This window comes from Odocoileus virginianus, chromosome 34, assembly GCF_023699985.2.
Source record: "Odocoileus virginianus isolate 20LAN1187 ecotype Illinois chromosome 34, Ovbor_1.2, whole genome shotgun sequence".
In the NCBI taxonomy this organism is placed as follows: domain Eukaryota; kingdom Metazoa; phylum Chordata; class Mammalia; order Artiodactyla; family Cervidae; genus Odocoileus; species Odocoileus virginianus.
In genome coordinates, this window is record NC_069707.1 from 20,118,212 (window position 1) to 20,131,974 (window position 13,763).

At 39.2% G+C, this 13,763-nt stretch overlaps 1 pseudogene; it reads right to left on the bottom strand.

The window, feature by feature from the left end:
* Nucleotides 1-7,958: 7,958 nt before the first annotated feature.
* LOC110134557 (replication factor C subunit 3 pseudogene) lies at nucleotides 7,959-9,258 on the bottom strand (annotated as a pseudogene).
* Between the last annotated feature and the right edge of the window lie 4,505 nt (nucleotides 9,259-13,763).

Sequence of the window (13,763 nt, forward strand, 5' to 3'; positions counted from 1 at the left end):
TGCACTCTTCTGCTGACCTAACTGCCAGACTCCTTCCCTGTAAGTCTCCATCGAGTGTATTGTAGGAGAGGATCTAAATAGGCTGGCCAAGTCACTAGTGCACAGCGTCCTCTTGAACAGGATTTTCATATCAAGCCACTTGGCGGATCTTTGGTCAGCACAGAAACCTCTGCTCTGGAGTCATAGGCCCATTCAGCCTTGTCCTCATCAGCTGTGCCCAAGGGAGCAAAAATGTGCAGTACAAAAATGACCCACTTAAAAAAAAAGACCCCTATGTGTAAGAAACACTTCAGAAGGGTATGGCAGGAATTCTGAGGATACTAGAGAACCTCCTTCCACGAAATCAGGGCAGGACTGTGACTTAGGCAGTGGAACCTAGTGTATTGTGTTGTGTTATATTGATAGAGGCACTCCTAGATGGTAAACAATGAAATTCCAAAAAGCAGTAGGAGTCCAGTTGTTGCCCAGCAGAGAACAAGCTTAAGGGTCAGTCCATCTGAAAAGTGCTTTTATTGTGGAGAGGTGTTTCTTTCATGGAAGACACCATATATTAACCCTCCTTCTTCTGAGCTCCAATAGCGTTCACATAAAATGAACTTTATGTAATTTGACTATAGGGCAAGTATATATGGCTCTTTCAACAGGAGGATATGTGTGTATACAAACAAACTATATATACAAACAAATCTACATATAATACAAAAGTCCCTGAGTTAGGATGGTTAAACTTAAAATTTTTTTGACTTTATGATGACATCAAAGAAATATACATTTAGTAGAGCCTATCCTTTGAATTTTGAGTTTTAATTTTTTCCTGGGATGTGCGTTATGATACTCTAGTGATAGTAAGCAGGGTAGTGAGCTACAGCTCCTAATCAGCTTCAAGCTCATGAGGGCAAATGATTGATACAACCTTTCTGTTCTTCACTTGCTGTGAGTACCATATGCAATAAATTACATGAGATAGCCAACACTTTATTATAAAACAGGCCTTGTGTTAGATGACTGTCCGACTGTGGGCTAATGTAGGTAGGCTAAGCTATGATGTCCAGTATATTAAGTGTATGAAATGCATTTTTCACTTACGATATTTTCAATTTATAACATCAGGATATAACTCCATCGTAAGTCAAGAAAAATCTGTATATCTGTATGTGTTTCTAGACAATGTCCATAGACACAAACAGATTTATATAATGTATATAGTAATGTATAATATGCATTATATGTATTCCATCATATCATGTATATTCTATTATAAATGAAAGCAAAAGTTGCTCAGTTGTGTCCAACTCTTTGGGACACCACGGGCTAACACAGTCCATGAAATTGTCCAGGCCAGAATACTGGAGTGGGTAGCCTTTCCCTTCTCCAGGGGATCTTTCCAATCCAGGGGTCAAACCCAGGTCTCCTACATTACAGGCTGATTCTTTACCATCTGAGCCACAAGGGAAACCCAAGACTACTGGAGTGGGCAGCCTGTCCCTTCTCCAGCAGATCTTCCTGAACCAGGAATTGAACCAGGTCTCCAGCATTACAGGCAGAGTCTTAACCAACTGAGCTATCAGGGAAGCCCCATTTTATAAATGATAGAAATATATAATATGTAGTATATATTTATAGGTAAAATGTAGATAATGTATCATTACATCTTATTTCTGTTATATATCATATATGATATATATGTGTTTCATATATGTATATATATTTCCATGATACTTGCAAATGTAAATTTATCCCTCAGAGATAGAAGAACTCACAAAAATTAAGACTCTGGCCTTCAAAAATTGAGGATCAGCCCCTAAAATATGATAAATGCCTCCAAGGGAAATTTCTAGCTGAAGCTCAACAAGCCTCCCCCTTATTCTACACCTCTGACTCCCTATGAACAATAAACCTACTGGAAACTTCAATACAAAGCACTTTCTTGTCAAGGGAATCCCGTATGTATTCACTCAATAATTGATAAGAATCATTTTAATTTAGCCAGACTGTTGGCTATTACCCTGCACACCAGACTCACAAATAGTTTTCCAAACTGAGTCATGGGAGATGGTTAAAAGGAAGAAAAAAAATGTTTCCAAGATGTCCTTAAAAACAACCTGAAATGGAGATAAATATACTGCTATTGGCAGATTTTAGGCTCAACCTTGGCTGTTCAACAGCATCAGTTTTGCACCTTCATTTCTGCCTCCCTCCTGTGCATGAGGACAGTACACTTCGGTTGCTGACCACTCTCGCACACACAGTGCGTTTCAATAAGGTGGCATGCGCACGGCAGAAAACCATTCTTCCACTCTTCTACCTTATGAAGACTTTCAAGGCACTGGTCTCCTGCAGTCTAGGTAAATTGCATCTGGACTTGCAGTGTATAGACTGCACAGTGTGTGCCTCAGTGGCATATAACTGACCTTCTAATACCTTTGATTGGTATACAGCCTAGGTTTAAACTACTCCTGTCTATTCACTTTCTCTTTTGAATTCTTAGAAAGCATGGAAGGATGATAATTACAATTAGGGGACAAAAACTCCAATGTACACACAGGTACTAAAGGCAATCAGTAATGAAATGTTTAATGCTCAGGCTCAGTAAAAACCACAGTGCTGGCGGAGTTGTTTACATCATTCTTCAAGGTTCTGAGAGAAGTAAACTGTGTCAGGAGGAAATATTGCTTTGTGTCTGGGGCCGAGGCTTGGGAGATGAAGGTTAAATACAAGAAATTGCTTGGGGTGGATTTAACTGTGGTCAATAATTCCAGAAAACACACTATATTTTCATTCTGTGGAAATTAGCTTCTGTAAGTTTCCTGTGTGTATGTGAGAGAGAGAGGCAGGAAAGGCGGGAGAGAGAGGCTGTATATATGCAAGAATGTCTCAATTCTTTTAATCAGAAAAATCATTTTGAATAAATGTTGTTTGATTGTGGAGGTGGTTATGAGATTCTTTCAACTTAAAAGTTGCAATTCTCCACTCCATTAATTCTGTCTTCAAAGTTCGCCATTATTTAAACATCGCTGTTTGTCTCCTCCTCAGAGTTGCTGGTTTGGAAAGCTCCTGCCACATTCATTAACCACTGAAGCAGGCAGGGCTCCTATTGCATTATCTTATTAAATGACTGTTTGCTTTTTAAATGCCTTTAAAAGAAAAAGCACAAGATCTATTTCCTGTCATGAAATAACCACATTGATTAAAACACAAATCCAGCAAGATGGCCTCAAAATTTGCTTCTGCCAAATTGGCAATGACTGTGAAAACTAAGATTGCTGTGAAATAGCTTTAAGATGTGAAACCCCACCAGTAACTATTATTGTGAGGTAGGAACAGCATGAAAATAAACAGCATTCTGAGAAGAATCTGGCAAGGCAGGATGGTCTGAACCTTATGCTAAAAATGCTTCAAAGCATTTAAGGTGACTATGAATTAGAGAACTAAGGAACTTAATGCCAACGAATTGGGCATGGCTCTTACCCACTGGCCTTGATCTGTCCCTCTTCCTCCTTCAGGACAGTTCCCACACTGCCACCAAAGCATTCTTTCTTAGATATTAGGTAAATAAAACCGCTAGATGTTTCCCTCCTACTTACAGATCAAGTCCAAAATTTCGGCACTGAGGGCATTGCCCTCTCGCTGTGTGTTCTCATTTCCTTGTCTCTGCAGATGATGACCCTCACCCACCCACACTGGAGCCCCAAACCCTGCAAATTCTCTCTGCATCTGTGTTGTCCTCTAAAGCACAACTGATCCTTCTACCTGGCGTGCACTTCCTTTGTAGTCTTTCAAAATCAACTTCAGAGATCATCTCTATGGGATCCCTCCCCAGACTCCTTTCCCTCCTGTAAATGTTTTGTAGCACCTCTCACTCTGGTAGGATGGGAGGCTGGGGGAGTCATCTGCTGGAAGTATTTGGGGGTATTGGAGGCTGTAGTAACTGCCTGTAAGTTGTGGTTGCTCAGTAAACACACTGACTTACTTTGATTGAATGTTCATTTGAAGGATTTAGGGATGCTGATGGCAGCATCTGAAGCCCTGAGGCTTCAGGGTGGAGGCATTGAGCCCTCTTAACCCGGCTTGGCAGCCACAAGTTACATAGCTTATGTTTATATACCTTCCATCCATGCCTGCACTGAAGCCCCTTTGGGGCAGAAGCATTTTCATTTCTGCATCCCTCTGGCTCACAGACATTCTGAAGTATTCAAGAAGTGCTTGCTGAACTGAATGCTTCCATCAATCAGAACAAACATATTTTGAATATTTAAATCTTAATGGACAAAAACATAACTTTCCTGAGAAAAGAGCAATCATTCATTAGGAAGTAAACCAATCTTTAGAATTCCTCAGGAACTTGACACATATTTCATTTAACCCTCACAAATAACTCTGTGAACACAAACCACAGCATAACAGAAGGCATCATCAGACAAACACCAGAGATTATTAGCTTGTGCCTTACCTCCTCTTCCTGAGTCTGGCTTCATTTCTCATCCCTCCCATGCTACGCTGCCACCAGGCAAGGGCTGTGTTCCAGCCAAGATAAGCTCTAGGGCTGGGCAGAGAAATCTCACAAATTGAGTTTCCTACAGTAAAGTTGCCATGGACAAAGGCTTAATCCTTAGTCCTGAATGTTCAGAGATTCAGTTACAAGGGCTTTGTATCTTAATATCTTCCCTCAAGGAAATTTTCGTTGAATTAAAAAAACATGGATTCTTTCTAAATGGTCCCACAAGACTCTGCATCTACCTCTGTTCAAGCTCTTAACTCTCTGTATTGTTAATATCCGTGTCTGTCTTATCAGATTACTGACTTCTTAAAGACAAGGTCAGTCCTGTCTGTTTATCTGTATCTCCTTTAGAAGTAGGATGTCAGTACAGGTTTGATAAATAATGAATGACTGCATGTATTAAGTTTGGAGATGTTTAATCTTTTGGTCAAATGTCATAAGATTCTGAAATATAAAACTGTATTGTCAATTTAATAGTTTCACATTTCAAAAGACAGCTGTCAAGCTATAGCAACTTCATGTCTTTGGTCACAAAGTATGTGGCAAATTTGGAAAACCCAGAAGTGGCCACAGGACTGGAAAAGGTCAGTTTTCATTCCAATCCCAAAGAAGGGTAATGCCAAGGAATGTTCAAACTATTGCACAATTGCACTCATCTCATATGCTAGAAAATAATGCTCAAAATTCTCCAAACTAGGCTTCAGCAGTACATGAACTGAGAACTTCCAGATGTTCAAGCTGGATTTAGAAAAGGAGGAGGAACCAGAGATCAAATTGCCAGCATTCATTGGATCATAGAAAAAGCAAGAGAATTCCAGAAGAACATCTACTTCTGCTTCATTGACTATGCTGAAGCCTTTGATTGTATGGATCACAACAAACTGGAAAATTCTGGAAGAGATTGGAATACCAGACCACCTTACCTGTCTCCTGTGAGACTTGTATGCGGATCAAGAAGCAACAGTTAGAACTGGACATGGAAAGATACACTGGTTCCAAATTGGGAAAGGAGTATGTCAAGGCTATATATTGTCACCCTGCTTATTTAACTTATATGCAGAGAACATCATGAGAAGTGCTGGGCTGGAAGAAACGCTGGGCTGGAAGAAATGCTGGGCTGGAAGATGGTGACTGCAGCCATGAAACAACAGAGGATGAGATGGTCGGATGGCTTCACTGACTCAATGGACATGAGTTTGAGCAGATTCTGGGAGTTGGTGATGGACAGGGAAGCCTGGTGTGTTGCAGTCCATGGGATTGCAAGGAGTAGGACACAACTGAGTGATTGAGCAACAATACATATAAAATATTAGAAACAGTAAGAATCTAGCAAGTTTTCTGAGTATAAAGTACATTTTTAAAGGCTCATTGCATTTCAATATACAAGCAAAACTAGGTAGAATATATAATTTAGTTTAAAAGATAGCATTTTATAACATTTAAACAATAAATAGTCTAAAAATTTAAGAAAATTTAAGGAAAAAAAACTCAAATATTGTGTGCTCAGTCACTAAGTTGTGCCCGACTCTTGGTGACTCCATGGACTGTAGCCCACCAGGCTCCTCTGTCCATGGGGTTTCTCAGGCAGGAATACTGGAGTGGGTTGCCATTTCCTTCTCTAGGAGATCTTCCTGACCCAGGGATCAAACCCAGCCACCAGAGAAGCCCCTAAAAATCATTAGATGCCCCCCCCCAAAATTGACAAAAGACTTCAAGAGCCATTTCATTAAGGAAGTCTCTGTGGTACATCACAGAAACAAACATGTGAAAAGATACTCTAATTCATTAGTGAGGAGAGAAATTAACCATAATTCATTCTCTTCTTACCAGATATCCAAAAATTAAGTGTTGTCAGTGATATGGAGTTACCAGTATACTTATGCACTCCTTGTAGCATGTAATCACTTCAGAAAACAATCTAGCATTATCTAATAAAGTTGATTTCATTTAGTGAATGCAGCTCAAAAATTCCACTGGTGGAATATCTAGAAAATACCCTAGAGAAACACCTTGACATATACAAATGTCTATCCACAGCAGAATGGGAAAAATACAAAATAATCATATGATAGATTACTATTTATCAGGGGAATTGAATGCATTTCAGCTGCCTGTAAAAACATAGATTAATATCAAGAACAAAATTGAAGAAAAAAAGAATAGTTGAAGATGAACACACACACATATATATAACTATGGTTCTATTTATATAAAGTTTAGAACTAGGAAAAACTAAACAGTATATTATTTAGGTGCAGTCACATATTTAATAAGTCTATAAAGTAAAGTAAACACAAAAATCAGAAATTATTACAAATTAGAAAGGAAAGAATGGGATACGATTTTTAGAAGGACATAGGGAGAACCTGAGCGGTAACAGCAAGTTCTTCATCTACATGGTGAACACCTAGGTAGAGCAGATATTCAGCTGGTACAAACTAGTAGTTAGCATATCCTTGTTGTTGTTGTTGTTGTTCTGTCGCTAAGTCATGTCTGACTCTTTGCGACTTCATGGATTGAAGCATGCCAGGCTACTCTGTCCTTCACCATTTCCCAGAGTTTGCTCAAACCAGGGGAAATGTGTTGATGGTTGAGGCTCTGGAGTGAAGAGAATGGAGGCAGGGTGGATATCGTTCCACATCCTCTGTAGCTGCTAATCAGTGGGAGAGTAGAATAACAGCTAGACATGCATGTTAGGCTCTTTTTAATTTTTTACTTCCAGTTTAGTCAATCAGCTCTCTTTAGAGAGTTAGTTGCTCAGTCGTGTCTAACTCTTTGCAACCCCGTGGACTGTAGTTCACCAGGCTCTTCTGTCCATGGAATTCTCCAGGCAAGAATACTGGAGTCAGTTGCCATTCCCTTTAGTAACACATGCTTATTATTTATTCTGAGTTTGGACATGCTCAGGTATCCTACCTACAATAAATATAATAATGCTTTTGTTCAGTCACTAAGTCATGCCCAGCTTTTTGAAACCACATGGACTCCAGCATACCAGGCTTCTCTGTCCTTTACTACCTCCCAGAGTTTGCTCAGATTCATGTCCACTGAGTTGGTGATGGCATTCAACCATCTCATCCTGTTGTCCCCTTCTATTCCTGCCCTCAATCTTTCCCAGCATTAGGGTCTTTTCCTTGAGTCAGCTCTTCTCATCAGGTGGCCAAAGTATTATTGGAACTTCAGCTTCAGCCTCAGTCCTTCCAATGAATACTCAGGACTGATTTCATTTGGGATTGATGGGTTTGATCTCCTTGCTGTCCAAGGGACTCTCAGGAGTCTTCCTGACTCCTTCAGAACTCTCAGAAGTCTTCTCTAGCACAACAATTCAAAAGCATCAATTCCTGGCATTCAGTCTTTGTTATGGTCCAACTCTTCCATCCACACATGACGATGTGGATGGGTCCCCAAGACCCAGTTTCCCACACAGTCAGTCTCTCACATCAGGAAGCTTCTATAAGCCTTTTTTTTTTTTTAATAATGTTAGTTTATTTTACCTGCAGCTCTTCCAATATAAATTGAACGTAAATGATGATACTGAGATACATTAGGAAGAATTACTGAGAGATGTCAGAATATCATGCCTTCCAATCCATCCTCCATGAACTTCTTATAAAGTGCCATAAATTTGGCCACAAATGCTTCCAAGTGATAAATGGCTTTGCTACCCAGTTGCAGATGATGCTCATAGTGAGCTGCCATCTGGGCCACTTCTCCTTTCAGTTGTCCAGTGCAATTATGTAAAAGTTCTGAGAGAAGGCCCTTCATTATTATTTCAGGAGGAATACAATGAGTTAGAAGCTCATACAGTCTTCCACGAACTTCAAGGAGCCTCTGTGGAGTTTGTTGACTGACAATCGCATTGGCAGTCTCCCTCAGATACACCTCCCAATCTGTTTCAGGGATTTCTTGATCTGTAGTAAAAGGATATTGTTGCACTCTGCAGGCTTCACACATAAGCAGAGCTTTTCTGAGATTTCTGCAGGACTTCTCTGCACAGTCTATGGGCCAGTTGTGGAGGAAGATTTAGACCCTCCTTCTTACACACAGTAGATAACACATGGCAAATATCTTCAATGCTGGGAGCAGGCACACGAACTGCAAGGCACCTACCACGAATAGGTGGTATCACTTTAGATGTAGAATTGCAACACAAGATCAATCTGCAGGCGGACATATACTTTTCCATGGTTCTGCGCAAGGCATGTTGAGCATCTTTAGTAAGTTTGTCAACTTCTGTCAATAACACAACTTTAAAATCTTTTTGAGAGCTTGTTTCAAGTTGCTGTGACTGTGCCATTGTTTTCAACATCTCCTGAATTACAACCCGATCACTATTTCCAGCATCACTAGGATTAACTTCAAGGTGGTAATTGCTTGCAATAGTGCTAATTTCAATTTTCTTTTTAGATGGAGTTGTGATGGTCTGATGTTTAATTCTCAATTTTTCCACTCCAACACCATAAAGTTCACGTAGAATACTCATAATTCTTGTCTTTTTTCCAGCACCTGATGGTCCACACACTAACAGATGAGGAAAGTCACCACATTGCACCAGGTTGCGCAGCTGGGCCGCCTGCTCCTTGTGATAGTCCAGCTGTCCCAAGGAGCAGGGCCGGTATTTGTCCACCCAGAGGCTCATTCCAGCCCAAGTTCCGAGGGTCAGACACTCGAATGTCCCACGCGCGCGGGATGTGTGTCCCCCCAATACACTCGCAAACAAGTTTTCCCGCTATCTCCAAATCTCGCGACATCACTACCGGCTTGTTCGCATAGTTCTTCTATAAGCCTTTTATCCTTATCCATCAGAGGGCAGACAGAATAAAAACCACAGTCACAGAAAACTAATCAAACTGATCACATGGACCACAGCCTTGTCTAACTCAATGAAACTATGAGCTATGCTGTGTAGAGCCACCCAAGATGGATGGGTCATGGTGGACAGTTCTGAAAAAACATGGTCCATTGGAGAAGGGAATGGCAAACCACTTCACTATTGTTGCCTTGAAAACCTCATGAACAGTATGAAAAGGCAAAAATATATGATACTGAAAGATGAATTCTCCAGGCCAGTGGGTGCCCAATATACTACTGGAGAAAAGTGGGAAAATAACCCCAGAAAGAATGAAGAGATGGAGACAAAGTGAACACAATACCCAGTTGTGGATGTGACTGGTTATGGAAGCAAAGTCGGATGCTGTAAGGAACAATATTGCACAGGAACCTGGAATGTTAGGTCCATGAATCAAGGTAAACCGGAAGTGGTCAAACAGGAGATGGCAAGAGTGAACATCAACATTTTAGGAATCTGAGAACTAAAATGGACTGGAATGGGTGCATTTAATTCAGATGACCATTATATCTACTATTGTGGGCAAGAATCGCTTAGAAGAAATGGAGTAAACCTCATAGTCAAAAAAAGAGTCCAAAATGCAATACTTGGGAGCAATCTCAAAAATGAAAAAATGATTTGTGTTCATTTCCAAGGCAAACCATTCAATATCATAGTAATCCAATCCATGCCCCAACCAGTAATGCTAAAGAAGCTGAAGTTGATTAGTTCTGTGAAGACCTACAAGACCTCCTAGAACTAACACCCAAAAAAGGTGTCGTTTTCATCATAGGGGGCTGGAATGCAAAAGAAGGAAGTCAAGAGATACCTGGAGTAACAGGCAAATTGTCACTCTGCTTATTTAACTTATATGCAGAGTATGTCATGCGAAATGCCAGACTGGATGCAGCACATGCTGGAATCAAGACTGCTGGGAGAAATATCAATAAACTCATATATGCAGATGACACCATTCTTATGGTAGAAAGTGAAGAGGAACTAAAGAGCCTCTTGATAAAGGTGAAAGAAGAGAATGAAAAAGCTGACTTAAAACTCAACATTCAAAAAACTAAGATCATGGCATCTGGTCCCATCACTTCATGGCAAATAGATGGAGAAACAGTGGAAACAGTGGCTGACTTTACTTTTGCAGGCTCTAAAATCACTGCAGATTGTGACTTCAGCCATGAAATTAAAAGATGCTTGCTTCTTGGAAGAAAAGCTATGACCAACCTAGACAGCATATTAAAAAGCAGAGATGTTACTTTGCCAACAAAGGTCCAACTAGTCAAGGCTATGGTTTTTCCAGTAGTCATGTATGGATGTGAGAGTTGGACCTTAAAGAAAGCTGAGCACCAAAAGAATTGATGCTTTTGAACTGTGGTGTTGGAGAAGGCTCTTGAGAGTCCCTTGGACTGCAAGGAGATCCAACCAGTCCATCCTAAAGGAGGTCAGTCCTGAACATTCATTGGAAGGACTGACACTGAAGTTGAAACTCCAATACTTTGGCCACTGGATGTGAAGAACTGACTCATTTGAAAATACTCTGATGCTGGGACAGATTGAAGGCAGGAGGAGAGGTGTATAACAGAGTATGAGATGGTTGGATGGCATCACCGACTCCATGGACATGAGTTTGAGCAAGTTCCTGAAGTTGGTGATAGACAGGGAAGCCTGGCATGCTGCATGGGGTTGCAAAGAGTCGGCCATGATTGAGCAACTGAACTGAACTGAACTGACTATATGGACCTTTGCCAACAAAGTGATGTCTCTGCTTTTTAATATGCTGTCTAGTTTTGTCATAGCTTTTATTTCAAGAAGCTAGCATCTTTTAATTTCATGGCTGCAGTCACCATCCATAGTGATTTTGGAGCTCAAGTCTCTGCCAAAATGATGTCAAATTGAATCTTTGGTCTCGATTTTTAACTCTTCTATTATTAGATGTATATAGAAACAGAAATCTGACAGTGTTGATAGCAGGGGTTATTGTGATTTTATAAAGCATACATTTTCCTTTTTTCACTTAATAAGCATATATTACTAAAATCATACAACCCTGTGTAATACAATGAAGTAGAAAGAACGATAAATCAGCCTTAAATATTTTTCCTCAAAGAGTACAGAGTCTAAGAGCAAAGATAAAGACATGGTACAGAATGTTTACTAAACTTTCATTTCTTCCATCTTCACAAACTGTTGTTTGTCGCATTTGTTAATAAAAATAACCAAAAACACTTAATCGCTATTTCAAGTACTTCATTTTCTATTTAAAGTAAGAGTTTTTTTATTATCTACTTCTATAGGCAAAGGAGTCAGCTGTCAAAGTAGTATAAAGAACATGAAAAAAAATTTAAAAAAAAAGAACACGAAGATAGAAAGCTGCCTATTTTTGTTTTATTATGAAGGGAAAAGCAATCAATGACTCGGGGCATTTTCTTTCTGCCACTGACTGACCCTATGACCTTCAGGAAGTCAATTCAACCCTAAGGTCTTTGGTTTCCTGTCATTTGGATATCTTTTCCCAGTGTAGATTCCAAGTTTGGGGGTTATTTTAAGGTTTGTCTTCATTGTTTCTCCTTGTCTTTCTGTTCAAATACCTTTCTCTGATTTTGCCCGGGAAGACATCCTGGTGCCCTGAACAAGTCTGACACCCCAAAGTCTGGTCTCTGGAATCTGGACTCTCCCAAATCTCTTCTCACTCTGCTTTCCTGTGTCTCTGTCCCCTACTCCCTTCTCTCAATCCTATTTTCTACTTCCAAGGACTTAGCTACCCAGAGAAACTAACATGAACTGATATGTTCATAAGCCTGTTGCTTTATTCCCATCTTAAGTAACACAAATGTAGGACAAGTATAGTTTTATGGAAGAAATTTCTTCCCACAAAGAGCACTGCTAAAAAGTGAACTTGAAGTTCCTTGGTTTGTGGGATGACAGGGGAAGTCCTGCATCTCTGCCCAATCAGTTGGCTGTTCCTATGAGAGAAAATGGACATGTCAATAGATAATTTCAAGAGAACACCTGCCATAATATCTTCTCCTTTCAATAACACTTAGCCAAATTTAATATCCTCCTGAGCTTACATTGGTTATATAACAGTGCATAATGAAAGGGTGTTGAAATTTGATCAAATACTTTTTATATATGTAACGAATCATATGGTTCCCTCTTTTCTTTCATAACTGTGCTGAATTATGTCAACTGTTTTTGAATGTTAAGCCAAACTTGCATTCTGGGAATAAACCCAACTTTTTGTGATATGCTACCATTTTTGCATATTCCTAAATTTGATTTGCTAATATTTTGTTTAGGATTTTTGCATTTGTAATTTTCCTTTCTTGTAATGTCTCTGTAAGTTTTGGTATCAAGGTTATGCTGTACTCATAAATAGAACTGGGAAATATTTCTTCCGTTTCTACTTCTCTAGAAGACTTTATGCATATTTAGTGTTATCTCTGACTGAAAAGTTTGTAGATTTCATTGCTAAAGTTATCTAACCCTGGAGCAATTTTATCAAATGACTTTTAAATTATATATTTATTTTTATTTTATATTTGACTAGTAAGATTTTATATTTCTTTGTATCAATTTTTTGATGTATTTTTTCAAGGAATTGTTCCATTTCATTTAAATTTTCAAATTGATTAATACAAAATTGCTTATAATATATTATAGTTACCCTTTTAAAGAATAAAATAACTATAATGTTTCCTTTTTCATTCCTGGTGTTTTTAATTCACAACCATCTTGTGAATTACAAAGAGTTTTTCATTTTTATTAAACTTTAATTTTTTTTTATTAGTTGGAGGCTAATTACTTTACAATATTTTAGTGGTTTTTGTCATACATTGACGTGAATCAGCCATGGATATACATGTATTCCCCATCCCGATCCCCCGTCCCACCTCCCTCTCCACCTGATCCCTCTGGGTCTTTCCAGTGCACCAGGTCTGAGCACTTGTCTCATGCATCCAGCCTGGGCTGGTGATCCGTTTCACCCTAGATAATATACATGTTTCGATGCTGTTCTCTTGAAACAGCCCACTCTTGCCTTCTCCCACAGAGTCCAAAAGTCTGTTCTATACATCTGTGTCTCTTTTTCTGTTTTGCATATAGGGTTATCGTTACCATCAAAGAAGTAAATTTTGACTATGTTGATTGTCTCTATTGCATGGGTATTTTAAGTTCTATTCTTTGAGTTTAACTTATTATTTTTCTAATACATTTATATGGATAATTACATCATTGATTTTCAGCCTCTCTTATTTCTCACACATGCATTTGGAAACAAATTTTGAATTGTGGTTTTAGAGGCATCACAGGTGAATGATAAGATCATTTAATGAAATATAAGGTCTAATTCCCACTGTAATTTCTTCTTTGATCCACAGTGTGCAGAAACGAATTAAAGAAGGCTGACTGCTAGCCTTTGAAAGGCCT